The 15,121-nt window shown below is 43.2% G+C and overlaps 1 protein-coding gene across 1 annotated transcript in view; it reads left to right on the top strand.

The window, feature by feature from the left end:
• The first annotated feature begins 6,621 nt into the window (after positions 1 to 6,621).
• The window catches only part of TMEM131L (transmembrane 131 like), a 62,810-nt gene continuing 54,310 nt past the window's right edge, over positions 6,622 to 15,121 (top strand). The window contains exon 1 of the mRNA XM_031553126.1: positions 6,622 to 6,687. The gene's annotated coding sequence lies outside the window, so the exon portion shown is untranslated. The remainder of the gene's footprint in view (positions 6,688 to 15,121) is intronic.

The raw sequence follows: 15,121 nt of genomic DNA, 5'->3' as shown, positions 1-15,121 counted from the left end.
GGGGCCGGGCTGTCAGGCGGCGTCCATGTTCCCGGGGGCTGCTTCCCCTCCACGCCTTCCGCCCTCGGCCCCGGCTGGCCGCCGTCTGCCCGCGTGCCTTTTGTCGTTTTGTGAAGTATTTTTTTTATTTGTGAAGCCCGAATGTGCCTTTGCGTGGTAAATGCCGAATGTTCACACGGTAATTACGGATCTGTTTGGGTTAATCAGTCCGCTCAGGTGAAGCCATTTTCCGCCCTCCCCTAATGACGCATCATTTGTGATGTCACTCCCCGGGCCGTGGTGCATTTTGGTTTTGTTGAGCTCCTTTTGTCAGGCGGTAACAGAATGCGTTGAATTCTGCACAGAAAGAGGAGCAAGAATGGTAGAAGCACAGGGCCGGGCCTGGGAGGGAGTAGCGCTGACAGCGAGGCAGAGCTTTTGGCACCGCAGGCAGTCAGTGGGCACTGAGGGAGCCAGCTGTGCGCTGAGCTCTGCGCACCCAGGCTGCGTGGCTGGGAGCTGAGGAGCAGCGCTCCTTGGGGACATCTCCTGTTTGAAGGTGGTGGCAGAGCGGTTCTTTTCTCTGGAGCCATTATACAGTGCTTGGTGCTCAACCACTGGTAGCCACTAATGTAGAAGAATGCAACAGAACTGTCATTTTGCACCAAAGCTAGCTGGCATTGGGAGTTGCCTGCTGATGCCCAGCTTTCCATAGTTAATGTATTTTGCTGTTCAGTATGTGCCCGGTGCTACTCAAAAGCATTAGATATGTTAGATGCATAGATGGGGACCTGATCCAGGTTTATAAATATCTGAGGTGTGGCGGCCATAGCGGTGAGGCCAGTCTCTTTTCAGTGGTACGTGGAGACAGGACGAGGGGAAACGGACATCAGCTGCAGCAAAGGAAGTTTCGCACGAATGTGCGTAAGAACTTCTTCACGGTGAAGGTGACGGAGCACTGGAACAGGCTGCCCAGGGAGGTTGTGGAGTCTCCTTCTCTGGAGATATTCAAGTCTCGCCTGGACGCCTACCTGTGCGACCTGGTGTAGGGAACCTGCTTTGGCAGGGGGGGTTGGTCTCGATGATCTCTAGAGGTCCCTTCCAACCCCTACAATTCTGTGATTCTGTGATGCTGAGAGGAGGTGTGCAGTCCGTATGGCCAGAGCCCTTTGCATGCTCGAGTCCTCACCTTGGCATTAGGAAGCGTTGAGCGTAGGACCATGTAATGCGGTTGTTTATAGTTATTTTTCATTGCTGAGGAGTGATTACATCACATTTACATCCTGAAAAGATGAGCTCCTCTTGGAAAATGCTTTCTTCTTTGAGCATACCAATAGAAACGAGCTCTGGTATGGCTGCAGCTGAACTGGGTGTGAATGGCTCCTAAGCTTGGTGTCATTCAGTGCGTGACCCTTCTGTACCACTGAGGCAGCGAAAAGGCCAAGGCTGATCTTTCATTGTTTTAGAGGCAGCACTGGATATGCCAGAAATCAAACACATCTAGTTCCAGTTATGACAGAGCAAGAAGTGAAAATCACAATAGGCTTGCTGAAATGCAGTGCTGGCAGTAAAAGCCAGATGAACTAGAATCTGTGAGCGCTAGTTGTGCAGAGGCTGCTTTGCATTGCTTTCTCTTCAGAGCTGGAGGCTCAAGCAACATCTGCCTAGTGGGAGGCTGCTTGAACTACAGTGGCAGGGCCTGGGTTCCTCACGTAGGTTTTAGGACAAAAACTCAACCTTCCAGGCTCAGTCTTACTGCTCACATTTCTACTCCCCTGCAGGCTTTGGCTTAGCACCTCTCAGAATTTTCCATTTGGCGGAAGGAGACCTCTCCATGTCCCTGTAGATGTGGGGATAGACTCCTCAGTGACGAGCAGTGCTGCTGGCCTGCTGTTGCTGTTTTTAGCTGTCTTTGAGCTCCTGAGGGAAGGGGCGATGCTCTGTTTCAAGGGTCTTGGCTAGTGAAAGTAGTTCAGTGTCATAGCTCTGCTTCCATCTGGTTAGTACAGAGCTTGGCAAAAGTATTAGCAGGGCTCTTCTGATTCAGACAGCCACTTTTACCTGGTAACGTTTGAGTTCCCTTTCTTTGTTGGAGGGATGGTGAAACTCATTGGAGATTTTGCTGCTTGTTGGTAGCCACTCTGCATGAAACAGAGATGTGACTTGCTACTCCAAAGAAGCTGCTGCATTCAATTATTTGCAAGAGCAGGCATTCCCAGTTGGACACCCAGCGGGTTATTGCTCACCGTCCCTGCACCAGGATGGTGACAATGTACTGGGGAGGTAAGGGACTGCTGGAATGAACAGCTTCCTGCTCTTGGATCAGTAGGAGACCTTGTTTGATAAAGAGGTCTCCACATGGTTAAAGATAGGCCTGGGGGAAGGCACTGAATGCAGGAAATGTCCTGGTTCCTTGACCAAGTTCTTCCTCTTCTGTTTTGAAGGAAGGTGGGAGGAAAGGGGTGCAGCATAGTAGCAAGGACTTGCCATGCAGAAGGAAAGAACCTTAAGAAGGATCTGTGCGTGCTGCCCTTCCAGAGTACCTCCATCCTGCCTGCATGTCCTGAGCAGGATAGAGATAAGCTTGCCTTGTCTGCCTAGGCCTTTGGCCTTTTGTTGGCAGCCTGTCAGTGCTGTCTGATGCTTTTCCCTTTCTGTAGTGGCTTTGCACTATTATCTTATTTTCCATGCATCATCAGTTGTCTGTGACATAGCAATTTTGAGCGTTTCTTGCTGCATGCAGCAGTCAGATCGTTCAGTTGCCCAATCAGCTGCCAAGTTGCTCGTGCCTGCTTTGGTTTGTAAGGTTGCAAGCGGAATAAAGACATCAAGCTAAAAGGAAAGCGGTGGCATTTCAGTCTTTGTAGCCATCTCACAGTATCACTCTGCCAGCTTGAGCTGCATGTATGCTCACTGGAGCACAGCCGCCGATGCCTGCACGCCTCCACCCTCTTCACTCTACCTTCTGTTTCCTTCTGCCTCCCTCTCATTGTTTGTGGGCCCCTTCCCAACTTCCCTCCTGTATGAGGGAATAAGCTTCATGCCTTTTTTTTCCTTCTTTTTGTTTTTTATATCTTTCCCTCTCCTTGGGATTGTTAATGTCAGCATTGGCTTTTTCTGCAGTTTGCCGCAGAGTGGTGGGCTGGGGCTGGCCTGTGGCTGTGATGCCATGCCTGAGCCTGAGTGATAATGGGATATGTGAGCCAGGGAGAAGCTAGCGTGCTTCCACCAGTCCTCTTCCAAGAGTAATGACTTTGTCCTGGGTTCCCTTCTTGCTTTAAAATGGTGCAGTGTCCCAGCTTGCAGTACTGCTGATATTCCCCTTGGGCCCAGTTTCCCTTTCTCTACAAAGGTGGTGTCAAGTATGGAGTGGTTGCAGAGCTCCTGCTTTCTCTTCCTTCTTTTCCTCAGCCTCCTTTTTATAGCTTGATGATGTAAAATGTCTCTGAGGTGGCTGGAGTTTGGTTTTGCTTCCTTTTAGTTGTTCTTTAATTGCTGAAAAATGTGAAGCCTTGCCTGCCCTGACAGCTGGTAGATGAAAGGAAAGTCAGTGGGATTTTGATGCAGGAAGTATCGTGAAGTGAGAAAGCCTTGGTGAGAGCAGTTGTGATTTTTATTCAGACTCTTTATTATTGTGTGGATTTGGTTGGCTTTTTTGCAGCTTGTTAATATTAACTTAAATGAAATGCTCAGGAGAAGTCCCTTTGTCCCTTGAGACTCAAGCCCTTCTCTGTTTTGCTAAAGAGGGGAAGAAAGAACTTGAAGGGGAGCATTGTGAGGGGGTCAGGCCTTCAGTCTCCATGACCACAAAAAATGAATACCATCTGTTATTTATGGTGGACACCACTGAAAGGAGCTACTGGAGAATTGTGGCAAGATTATCAGAAAGTGCTCTGGTAAGTACTTGGAGAATCTGAGGGCAGTGGTGAACTGATTAGTTAAATATGGAGAAGGGTATTCAGTGGTTTCTTTGTAGCTCATGAAATCACTAAGGTTGGAAAAGACCACTAAGATCACCAGATCCAGCCCCAACCCATCCCCACCATTGATATTCCACTCTAACTCCCAGTGCACTGCATGATGACGTGATGAGGAATACCGATGGAGAACCGTAGAACTTTAGCACCCTTGAGCTGTGTTCCTCAGTGCAATTATTTCATTTTTAAGAGAAATAATGAAGGCTATTTCTGGGCCTTATCATGAACAAAAATGACAATAAGTCATCAAAGGGAATATAGATACCAAACATTCCTTTTATTTTTTCCCCAGTGTCTGTGTCATGTCTGTATGATGCAGTGGGTTTTCTGCTTTTCTTGGCTGCTGCAGGTAGGACATGAACAAAGTGGTTCTTTAGGGGAGTGGCTTGAGTACATTTGAATTTATTTGCAGGTCCCTAAGAAGCTACAGTGATTGCTTATTTCAGATACTATGATAATGTTTCAGGTTTTGAATTTTTGAGAAAGAGGCAGATGCCCCAGTGTTTGCTGTATCTTAATTGGTTACAGACATGAGGGAAGTACAGAGCTGCGTGGGCTTTTTCTATACAGGTTCTGCCTAGGTCTGTAAGATTTTTTTTTTTTCTTTTTGACCATGTAGTAGGGATTTGTCTTCAGTTCTTTGGTGCTGCTTGGACTAACAAAGTTAATTGCTCAGCTGGTTTTGAAAGCTGATGAAGACCTTGATCTAGTGTACGTACCTGTGATATAAGGCACTGTAGTATGTCATTCAGAGTGGCACGTCCTATCAGCTATGCTCAAATTAATACATGGAGTCACCTACTTCAAAGCAGGGCTTGTCAGAAGGCACACAATTTGTGTGAAAGCCTGAGACGGGCTTGGGGTGGAGATTATTTCTCTGGGCTGTAAAAAGGCCCTTGCAGCCTCCCAGTTCAGCTGCTGGATGTTGCTGATACAACTTAAGATGGTCTGGCCATGCAGCTTATACAGGAACTGCCAAGCCAGGCTCTATGCACTGTGTGACACGAGGGAGGCTCTTTCAGGGCATGAGATAAGCACCTGCCCACACTCAGGATGAGGTCTGGAGGGAGGGGGGATTTCACTTTCTTCTCAGGATAGGCTTCTGTAGCCTGCATTTTGGCCTTGTGAACTACTCCCTTGTAGTACTTGTTTGGCAGTATTGTAGCTGGGGAAGCCTTGCTTGTTTTGGTGATTTTGTGTGTTCTTTTAAAAAATAAAAAAAATCACATCCTCAGTATAAGTGTATTTGTAGACTGTTGTATAGAGAGGAGGGAAGAAAGTTGGAGAATGCTGGAAATGGAGCCTGGCACATGTGCTTCAAAATCAGGGGTGGTTTTATTTCTTTCTTTCTTGCACAATTGTATTTTCATGCTGTGATTGAAAAGTAGATTGGGAAGGTTTTCTTCATCATTGCTTAATAAAATTTGAAGAGTAGTAGTCATCACTAAGGTAATGATCATTAGGAGTGAAGACCGTAATGACAGTCCCAGGTTTCCAATGCCTGACAGATGTTAAGCCATTTAAAGGGAGAGTTAAGCCATTTAAAATGAGGATAGGTTGTCAGTCTGCCATGAGAGAGGTGGGTGAGGAGCCCTCTGGTTTTCCTCAGCATTGTACAGAGGTACTGGAAATGCACTGGGAGTTCAGAAGAACTGGAGAACAGATGGTGTCTTTGTGTCGTGCCTTATCGAAAGGGGCTAGCGGGCAAGGGTTGGCTCGATTCTCAGAGGCGTAAGGTGCACTCTTAATTTTAAAGTGGATTATTTTTTCCCCTACTATTCCATTGCTAAAGTTCATACCTGGTGTCTTATGGAACTACCGCCTGCTCCTGCAGGAACTGGAAGAGCTATTCTTGAAACTGTTAATCTCCCTAAAATCATGCCTCGTTCATTAGCACAGATTGGGTTGTTGTAATGTGTTCTGCTTCAAAATATATCTACAACTCTCCTGGAAATTTCAACCGGTCAGGAACACAGTTACCTGCTTGTTTTAACTGGATTTCCTGCAGGGAGCTTATTGAACCAGTGCATGAGTTCATTTCTGTAGGCAGCTCCAAGTGTTCAGTGGTGAACTGCAAGCTGGCACCATTTGTTTCCTTCATGTCTTGGAAATTATCTTCATCCAACCATTGAGCTATGCTCCAATTTTTGTGTGTTTTCCTGGTGGTTGGTAAGATCTGTATTTGGGATCTGAATGCCTTTGTTGGAACTCGCTGCCTTGTGCTTGCTTTTGGCATTACCACGTAACCTAAATGTTAAGGCATATTGCATCGTCTGATACTGGAAATGACGCTTACTTACACAGGGAACGTAATTGGAAGGTGGAAGTCACCAACGTTGCTGTAGTTTGGAGGTGGTGGATGTTTTCAAACTTAAATTGGTTGTGTGAACAGAATTTGTGGGGGATGCATTTGTATATATACGTCTGTTAAATCAATGGCTGAAAAAATAATGGAATAGCTGTGATAGCTCACCACTTATTTGGCAAAATGAGCTGAGACCTCAAATGGAATGGCCAGTATCTACCTTACTTGGATCACAGAGGGATTGCTGAAGGAGTTTCAGATTTTTCCTTTTTTATCCGACAAGTCAGAGTAGTTCAACTCCAGCAGAATTAGAAATAGTGCGTATATCCTGTGCATGCTGTAGTAATGCTGAGATCCTTACCAAGTGCTCTTTTTTTGGTAGGCTGATTCTGAGGAGGATGTAGAAGAGCATCCAGAAGAGCAAAGGTAAGCAAAACTCAAAAGAAAACAAGAGTACTGAAACTTATATTTTTTTGTTTTTGGAAATATATATTATTTTCAATACTTGTGACTTAGTGGTTTCTCTTCTAATATTGATATTACTTTGTTAGCGAATCCAGGAAGCAGTACATATGAGGCTGAAATAGCCTCTTGCATCTGTTTCTCTTTATTTTATCTCTAAGCTGTGTTAAATTTCATTGCTTTTGCGCACGCGCACACAAAAAAATCGCATACTTATCAATTCTGCTTTATGGTATATTTTATAATTCATTTATTTAAACAAGAGGATGATTTTGAGATCCAGAACATGCAAATGTAAGTAGTCTCGGAGTGCTAGCGTGTACCAGGAGGACAAGGAGAACTTATGTTATTATGTTGCTGTGGAACGATAAATAGTCCACTTTATTCTTTGAAGTCAGATAAATAATAAAAGTGTTAAGAAACGTGGCCTTCAGCTTTGCTATTTCTGTTAGTACCAGGCCTCCTCTGTTTCAAGGTGTTGGGTAAATAGTGTTGCAGATTATTTCATGTTTTGAATACACATTTTGTTTCTTCTGAGCATCCAGATTAAAATGCTTGGACATTTACCAGTGAAACAGTTCCTTCCTTTGGTATGCGTTAATGTGGGTACAGCTTTCTATGCCATGCCAATCACAAAGATCACAGGACTTAAAATAAACACTTAATGCCACTGTGTTCTGACGGCTGCAGTTAGCCAGAAATGCTTTTCTCATTTGTCTCCTGTCTTTGCCCTTAGCTGGGGTTTGAGAGCGAGTAGATCTGATAAAACACAAGTGCTGCTGGGATTTGGCAGCGGGGGTACGTACAGGGATGGCAATGATTGACCAGTTCTGTGCTGGAATGCTTCTTCACAGAGCTTTTTCCCCCCCTCTTGCTGCCTCATCAGGAGCCTTCTTTTCTGAACCCAGGATAGGGCCCTTGTGGCCCGTTTGTGTGGAGATGACAAAATGGCGTGGAAAGAGGGTGGGAATGTTACTGCTGCCTCTAACAGGTGTTGCTGACAGTTTATGCGTAGTTACATCCCCTGATTCATATCTGCAGAAGGGAAAAAGAATCATTTTTTCTCCTCTTTGAGAAAAGAAGGGTGGGTGAGGTGAAATCTGGCATTTTCCCCGCGTAAATACAGAACCTTCTGTCTTTCTGCTGGGGATTAGTATGGTTTTGATGCATAATTTTTATTACATGCCTAAATGTGCTCTTTTTCTTGAGATGTCATCAGAAGACAACAGCCTCAAATGCTGTGCTTAAGGTGGTTACTGAGAAATAGGAAAAAATGATTTGACATTCTGTCATTCAGATGCTTAAAGACTCTAATAATTACTCATTTCCAAAAATGAGCACATTTTATGGAAATACAGCTTCTAAGGCTCACTGTTCGTGGATGGAAACACTCTTCTGTTGTCATACTCAAACTCTTGAGGAAACTTGTCTAAACACGTACTGATTTGTGCACACCTTTCAAACGGTTCTGGCTTGCTGCAGTGCCTATAATGACACAATTTGTGCTTATAGGAAGGAATGTAATGAAGAAGACCTAGCAAAAATCTGTTGGAAGGGCTAGAACTTGCTAGGTTCTTTCCAGATTAACTTTGATTCCCTTGATTTATGTCACAGTGTGCTGAAGTCATGGGGATTTCCTTTTCTTACAGCAGCAAAACATGAGTGCTCACAGAATCTCCCATCTTGTCTGCCAACATGCCCTAGGGAAGTCAGCTAAACATGCTGCAGTTCCCCAGAGCACTTGAAGCAAAGGATCTGGAAGCAGCAGTGTGAATGGAAGTTAATGGAAACGGAGAATTCAGAATTTTCCCCAGAGCTGAAGAAAGCAGAATGTTCAGCATTTTGGGGCATGAATGAGAAGGTTTCTTCCCAAAATGCTGTTTTATTCATTTTTAAATTCTAGACTAATGGGCTCTCCTGGGAGCTTGTTAACCTACTTCAAAACGGTAAAGCATTAACCGTCTGTTGGCCGACTTCCTGTCTACGTGCATCATGGGATCTTCCTTTTTGGGTGGTCTTCCTTTGCTGCTGCTTTTGTGTGATTGCGCTAGAGGAATGGATGTTGTCACATTGTTTATGCCTTGATTAAATACAGAAGTTTGTGTGGAAGTGACAAGCTGTTGTCAAAATACTAGTTTTTGCAAAGAGCTGTTCAGAGGTGAATGGGAAGTGTTTGTTTTGGAGCCTACAGGCTTGCACTTGCCCTGAGTGAGAAGAAGGTAATTAGCATCTTCTTCATATCCAGTCTACAATTCCCAACCTTCAGATTGTTTGGATGCTACCATAGGTTGCTTTTCTCTGCTTTCTGTCTTCCTGGATCAAACTTTACAGTAAGAAATACTGGACCACAGATACTTGCCTTGCTGGATGTACTGTTTCAAGCCACAGTCTTTGACAGACTGAGTCATGCTCATTTGGTCTAACCTGTTAAAAGAAAACTTTACATTTCTTTAAGTTTTTTCTTACATTTGAAAGTCAAGAGTGAAAAGATGCCTTCTGGAAAGGTAACTTTGGTTCAAAATACTAGAAGAATGTTGGTGATAGGTGTTGACAGAAAAGACTCTCTTGTGTTGAGGAACAGCACAGCTGGAAGTAACTGGATTTGAAGACTTAAGTACTTTCTTTATTACACTTCCGCTAAAGCAAAGTAAGTCAAAAGGTACAGTACTGTTCAGTGATGTGCACAGGTGATTCATTTGAATTGTCTTTCCTCTTCAGACACTGAGCTACCAAAAGAAAAAAGAGTTTTCCAAGGTATGACATTCTTCATCTGTCGTTTTGAAATAACACTTGCAGTACTGCAAATAAAGTTGCACTCAGTAAAACAATCCAAGCAAATGCGGTTGTGTGCACCTAATATGCACCAACCACCTCTGGTGGGTTCTTGCTACTAGAACGCTTCAGCCTCCAGAGTTGCAGCAGGCATTCAGCACTTTCACCCCTCCTTATTGTGCAGTGGGATTGCTCCTTCTCTCACGGTTTTTTGCTATATCTGTGCTTTAGATGTGGAGGGAAATGGGGAAGTAAAGATAGCAAAGGAGTACTGACACATTGCTGTTTCCTGGCATTGGCCAGCGAAACGTTTAACATTGCTGAGGTGTGATAAAGTTGGTAATCTGGAAGGATTTAAGCTAACAGCTGGGAAGTTCAGGGTGTACTGTTTGTCTGAGACAACAATGCAGTCAGGGTACACAACTGCAAAACTACATGGTCAGTACTTCTGCAGGTACTTAGGAGGTGAAGGTACAGTGCTTTGTCTGGGAACTAGCATACTTCACGTTGTAAATTTCTGAGTAGCAGTTTCTCACTGATGACAATTCTATCGCTTCTGTGCTCGCAGATGAGTTTGGTACTGTACTATCTGTTAAGTCACTTTGGAAATCTAAAAACTTACCCAGATGACTCATCCTCAAAAAAGCCTATGACTTAGTGCCATAATTTGACAGTTCAGTTCTTGGAAAGTAGTGCCATGGAACTGATATAAAGCTTGTGTGCCAGAAATTTGGCTTTGGTGCTCAAGTCAGGAAAAAATAGTTTAGGATCAACTTAATTTTTTTTTTTGTACTGAAAATAATGAAGATAGATTTATTTATTTTTCTTTATCAAAACAAATCATAGAATCATGGAATCATAGAATCACTCAGGTTGGAAAACACCTTCAAGATCAAGTCCAATCAAAATTCAGAAAGGCATCCCAGCAAGGGGAAAAACTATTGTCCAAATACAAAGTACAGTTCAAAGTGGTGTTTGCTTATTAAGCATTTTTACTAAGGTCAAAGTTGAGAAAGTTATTAAAATGGAGAGCTGGAAAGTCACCTGGGAATGTGGAGGTATGATGTTTAAGTGGTTTAAAAGGAACCATCCTAAAACAGTGTTTTCAGCCAAGCATCAGTCCAGTACCACTAACCATGTAGGTTCCACTAGGTTTACCGTTTTCCCCAAGCCAAGTATTTGAAAAAATTGTTGTGGGCTTTTCCTGGAATATATGGTTCTGCAGTATGCCCGAATGGGTGTCTTCACTGAATTATACCAAAAAAACCCCACTTTGATATTGGTTAATTTTTGTTTTTAATTGATATGTTGCTTTTGTTGCATCCTACTTAGAACTTCTCCAAGTCACCAGCGGACTTGTCATCTTAAGGTTTGTTGGGTGCATGAAGAAATGAATGTTATGTAACTGTTAGAAGTGGAAGTGGGAAACACACATCTACCTGTTGTCTTTGCACTCCTCATAGGTAACACGGGGGATTCTGTGAAGATATAATAATAAAATTAAAAAAAAAAAAAGACCCACTAGAGAAAATTGTTGGAAGGTCAACAAGGAATCTCTTGTAGATGAAGAAGGAAATATTGGCAGTACTCCTACTCTCCTAGGTTTCTGTCAGGTGTGGCTGGGGTGGCATACTGAATTCCTGCTTCTTTAATTTCTTTATCTCCATTTTATAAGTTTCAATTCATTCACTGATGAACTTTGCCTTGATGAACTTTGCATTGTATGCTGTTAGGGACAGCTGTGCTCCTTGTGTGTGTTACTCCTTCCAAAACATGGGTTCTTTTGCAATTGTCGCTTGTCTCCTGATACGGGGAGTGAAAGACATGCTTTTCCCCCCCCACTAAATGTGTCAGCTACCTTCTTTTTTATTTCAGAGTCATTTTCAACCCTTTCTGAAATGAGAACAGCAGCCAGGGCAGCTGGGTGCTTCAGGTCAGATAGGGAAGCTCCTGCTGGGTAGTGGACATATGCTGCTGAAGGAAACTCTCCCATGTAATGAACCAATTGAAAAAGAAATACTGTGCTTTGCGTTGTGGAATTCTTTTTCTTCTTTTAATTTCTTCCTCATTTCCTCTTCCTGCTTTGTCTTCCCACATATCTTTTCCATACTTACAGCATTGTTTCTTTCTTCTCATGCTTCCTGTACAGGCCTGGGATGGTTGTAGTTCCAAGCCACGTGGCAAGGCTGCCTTGCCCTCTCTGCTGTCTGAGCACTGTCCCCTGTCTTCAGCAGCTCTACAAGTCGGATCAGAAGACAGCTCTGGTTTCAGAACACTTCTTTGCCTTAGTTTTTGCCAGACTAACATTGGCCTGCCATCATTCTGTTTTCTTCTGCAGCCTCCTCCTTCTGCCCCCTTGCTTTCACACTGCCCACTGCTGAACAGAATGCTGAAGGTGTGCATTCATGCCCGAGCCTCGTTGTATACCATTTTAATTTCTTTCAGGCTTTTGCTAAGGTGTACGTAGCCTGTACTTTGGGATGGGGTCTGCTCGTTAGAGCTCAACCAGGCCTTATCTGAGCATATGGAATAAGGGTGCCAGGTCTCCTGCTCCATTGGTTTTGGTATTGGTGCTGAAGCTGGAAGGAGTGGTGGCATGGGCTGCTAGCGCGGCTGTGCCTAAAAAATGTGTGGGTGGATTTGGAATGGCATGCAGTCTGCTGGTGCACCCCAGCGCTGTTGGGGAACCAGGCTGCCTTCTACTTCAGCAGAACCTGACTTGCTGTCACACACAGGACAGGAAGGCACTGTGTGCTGTGAGAGAGAGGGGAAAAAAAGTGAAATCAAACAGCTGCTGTGGCATTTTTGTCATTGTCTTAATCATCATAATCTCAGTGTCATCTTAGCCAGCGTGTTACTTCTGTATTGTAAGTAGTTCAGAGTAAGAACTCTCCTCTTACACTTCTACTTTTATATTTTAATATACTTATAATGATTTCACATGCTCATTAATCTCAAGATTATCCTTCTGATTTGTGGACAGCAGGACACAACATACTTAGCTTTATAAGTGTATCATTGCTCAATTAGTTTTACTTCCATGATAGTTGCCATTTAGTTCTCTTTTTTAATGAGAGTTTTATTCTTAGTAATTGTAATCACACTATTATGCAGTTAAACAGTAGACATTTGGAATAATTAACATTGTCAGCAGTCTCAAAATGGGTACCCTATAATTATTTGGAGTTTTAGTTTTCCCGTTGTTACAGATTGGGAAATCGTTACAAAGCAGGAAAAATAAAACAGCTTGTTTGGGGATTTGCAGAGTCCACTTTGGAATCATAAGCACCAGCGTGTTGGCTTGATTTCTTTAGCTGACTATAAAGTTACCTGAAATGTCTCTGTGGCACGGTAAAGTATTGCAGGCAGTGCTGTTACCTTCCTCTCATCTTCCTAGTCAGAGGCAAAACAACTCTAGCTTCTAGCACCTCACCTATTTTAATTTGATGAGGAAACGTGCCCTGGGAAGGCAGAGTTCCCACCCTGGCAGTGTGTCTGAGTGGTGTGACTTGTAGGTAGTTGGGTGAAGGACCCTTCTTGGTAATTTTGGTATTTGCTGTGCCAACATAGGTAGAAACACAGTCAGAAAATCAAAGCAAGTAGCTCATCTGTGCCACTTTCAGTTCAGTCTTGGTTATAAATTCAGACCCAAAGTGATGTAGAAATAAGGCTGCATTTTTTTTTTTTTGTCTTGGTAACTTTTAGAAAGTGCAGTGGAAATACAATTAGGCAATGACAACTTGAGGCAGTGGCTTTTTTTGGGGAGGTTATACAAAACAGACTGTTTTCTGGAGAACAACTGGGTCTTGTGTAAGTTTTAAACAAAACAATTTCTCAATCAGAACCAATCACTGTGAAATTTTACCCTCAGAATTATGAAGGAAAATTAGAGAGAATGGAATAGTGTTCCCCAAGAGGATGGTGGGAGATAGGGAGATAGCCTTCTGGTCTTTTTTGTGAACTTTCTCATCTTTGTGAACTTGTTGGCTTCTGGACTGGTATGAGGGATCTGCTGCAGTAGTTGGCAGTTCGCCATCTCACCCACATGGAAATCCACAGATCAAAATTAAGAAACTTCAAGCCCAGGATAATAGGTGTTGTTACCATGCTAAAAGCCAACTTTTGCAGTAAAGCTTTGTGAAAGCACACGAAGAAGCTGCAAAGCCTTGGAAATAGAAAGGAGCAAGTTAAAATAGTGTAAAATGTTCATTGCTGTTGAAAGTGCACAGTCTTGTCCGTGATTCATGGTTTTCTTGCGTTTTGTTTAGAAGCTGAACTTTCTGACATAGTATTTCTTGGTGTTGGTTTGGTGTTTGTTCACAACAGCATACTGCTTCAGCAGACATGAGAAATGCAGAAAACAGCTCACTGCTTCTTAAGCCTAGATTGTTCAGAAACTGTTCTTTCAAACTGTGGGATGGTGACTGACACAGTAATGTAGCTGAGCCTTTGTTATAAGTGACCTCAATTCATTTGCACTCCTAACATTTGAAGCTGACCGGGCCCCTGCAAAGGCTTGTACATCAGTGGGTTGATAACTTCACCAACTTTAGACAGACTAGGAAGACTCTCAGAAACCTGAATGACATATGTAAAGAAGAAAGTGACCTTTAGTCAAAACTGATCTGACGTTCTTATGTATATTTTCCGTATTTCTTTTTTTGTAGGTAGATCGTTTGCCCCCCACTACTGTAATGTTCCTCTCTGGGAACTAGTAATTTTCTTAGAGAGAATGAAGAATAGTCTCTTCTTTGTGTATCTCAGAAACCTTGTGTCAATAATAAAAAGCTACCTTTGAACTGAAATGGGTAGGCAGTCTCAGCTTAGCAAAGTGGACAAAACAGTAATAGGTGAGCAGTTCATGTTCTGCTTTTTTTTTATTCTCTGCTACTTTCTGCCTTGTTGGTAGCACATGTATATTTATTTTCTTAGTGAGACTTTCCCAGCTGTTTTTTAATCATGTGTGAATGCTTATGCATAAGCTAGCAGAAAGTTAATAATTTTTCCTGTTTTACTGTTCTTTATTCCTCTTTATGCCTTTTGAATGCTGTTGTGTTCCTGCAGTGCACTTCTCCTCTCCTGATTTACAAGGGGTCTTCTTCCTTTGCCAGAGGCTCCAAAGTGGGATTGTTAATAGTCTCAGACTTACAGTAGCTTTAGAGACAAGTTTTGAGTAATTTCAAACATCTGCAATCAACTCCTGCAAAGTTATTTAAAAGCTGACGTTGTTTGGCAAGCAGTGGATCCAAATGGTAATACTTCAAAGAATTTAAGTTTGTTGGTGTGCTGAGGTCTTGACCTTTCCTGTGAAGCTGCTTCCGTTGTTTCTGCAGTTTCTGGTTATCAGAATTAAGTCAAGAAATGGCCACTTGGCATCCTGCTTCCCCTGGTGCTCTGGCCTCTGTGAGCATTCCTCCATGGGCAGCGCATGGGCTTTGGGGTGGGATTGGGCAACTCCATACAGTGCTCAAGCTGTAGGTACTTTGTTTCTCATTAGTGAGAACAGAAATGGGTTTAGCAGTCATGTATCAAAGCAAAGTTAGACCATGTGCATATTAGTGTATGGATTTGAATGCTGTTCCTTGATATTTAGGACCTGAGTCCTTGCTTGCCTGAGCAGTGAGTT

This window comes from Meleagris gallopavo, chromosome 4, assembly GCF_000146605.3.
Source record: "Meleagris gallopavo isolate NT-WF06-2002-E0010 breed Aviagen turkey brand Nicholas breeding stock chromosome 4, Turkey_5.1, whole genome shotgun sequence".
Classification (NCBI taxonomy): domain Eukaryota; kingdom Metazoa; phylum Chordata; class Aves; order Galliformes; family Phasianidae; genus Meleagris; species Meleagris gallopavo.
This window is presented reverse-complemented; position numbering and strand designations above follow the sequence as displayed.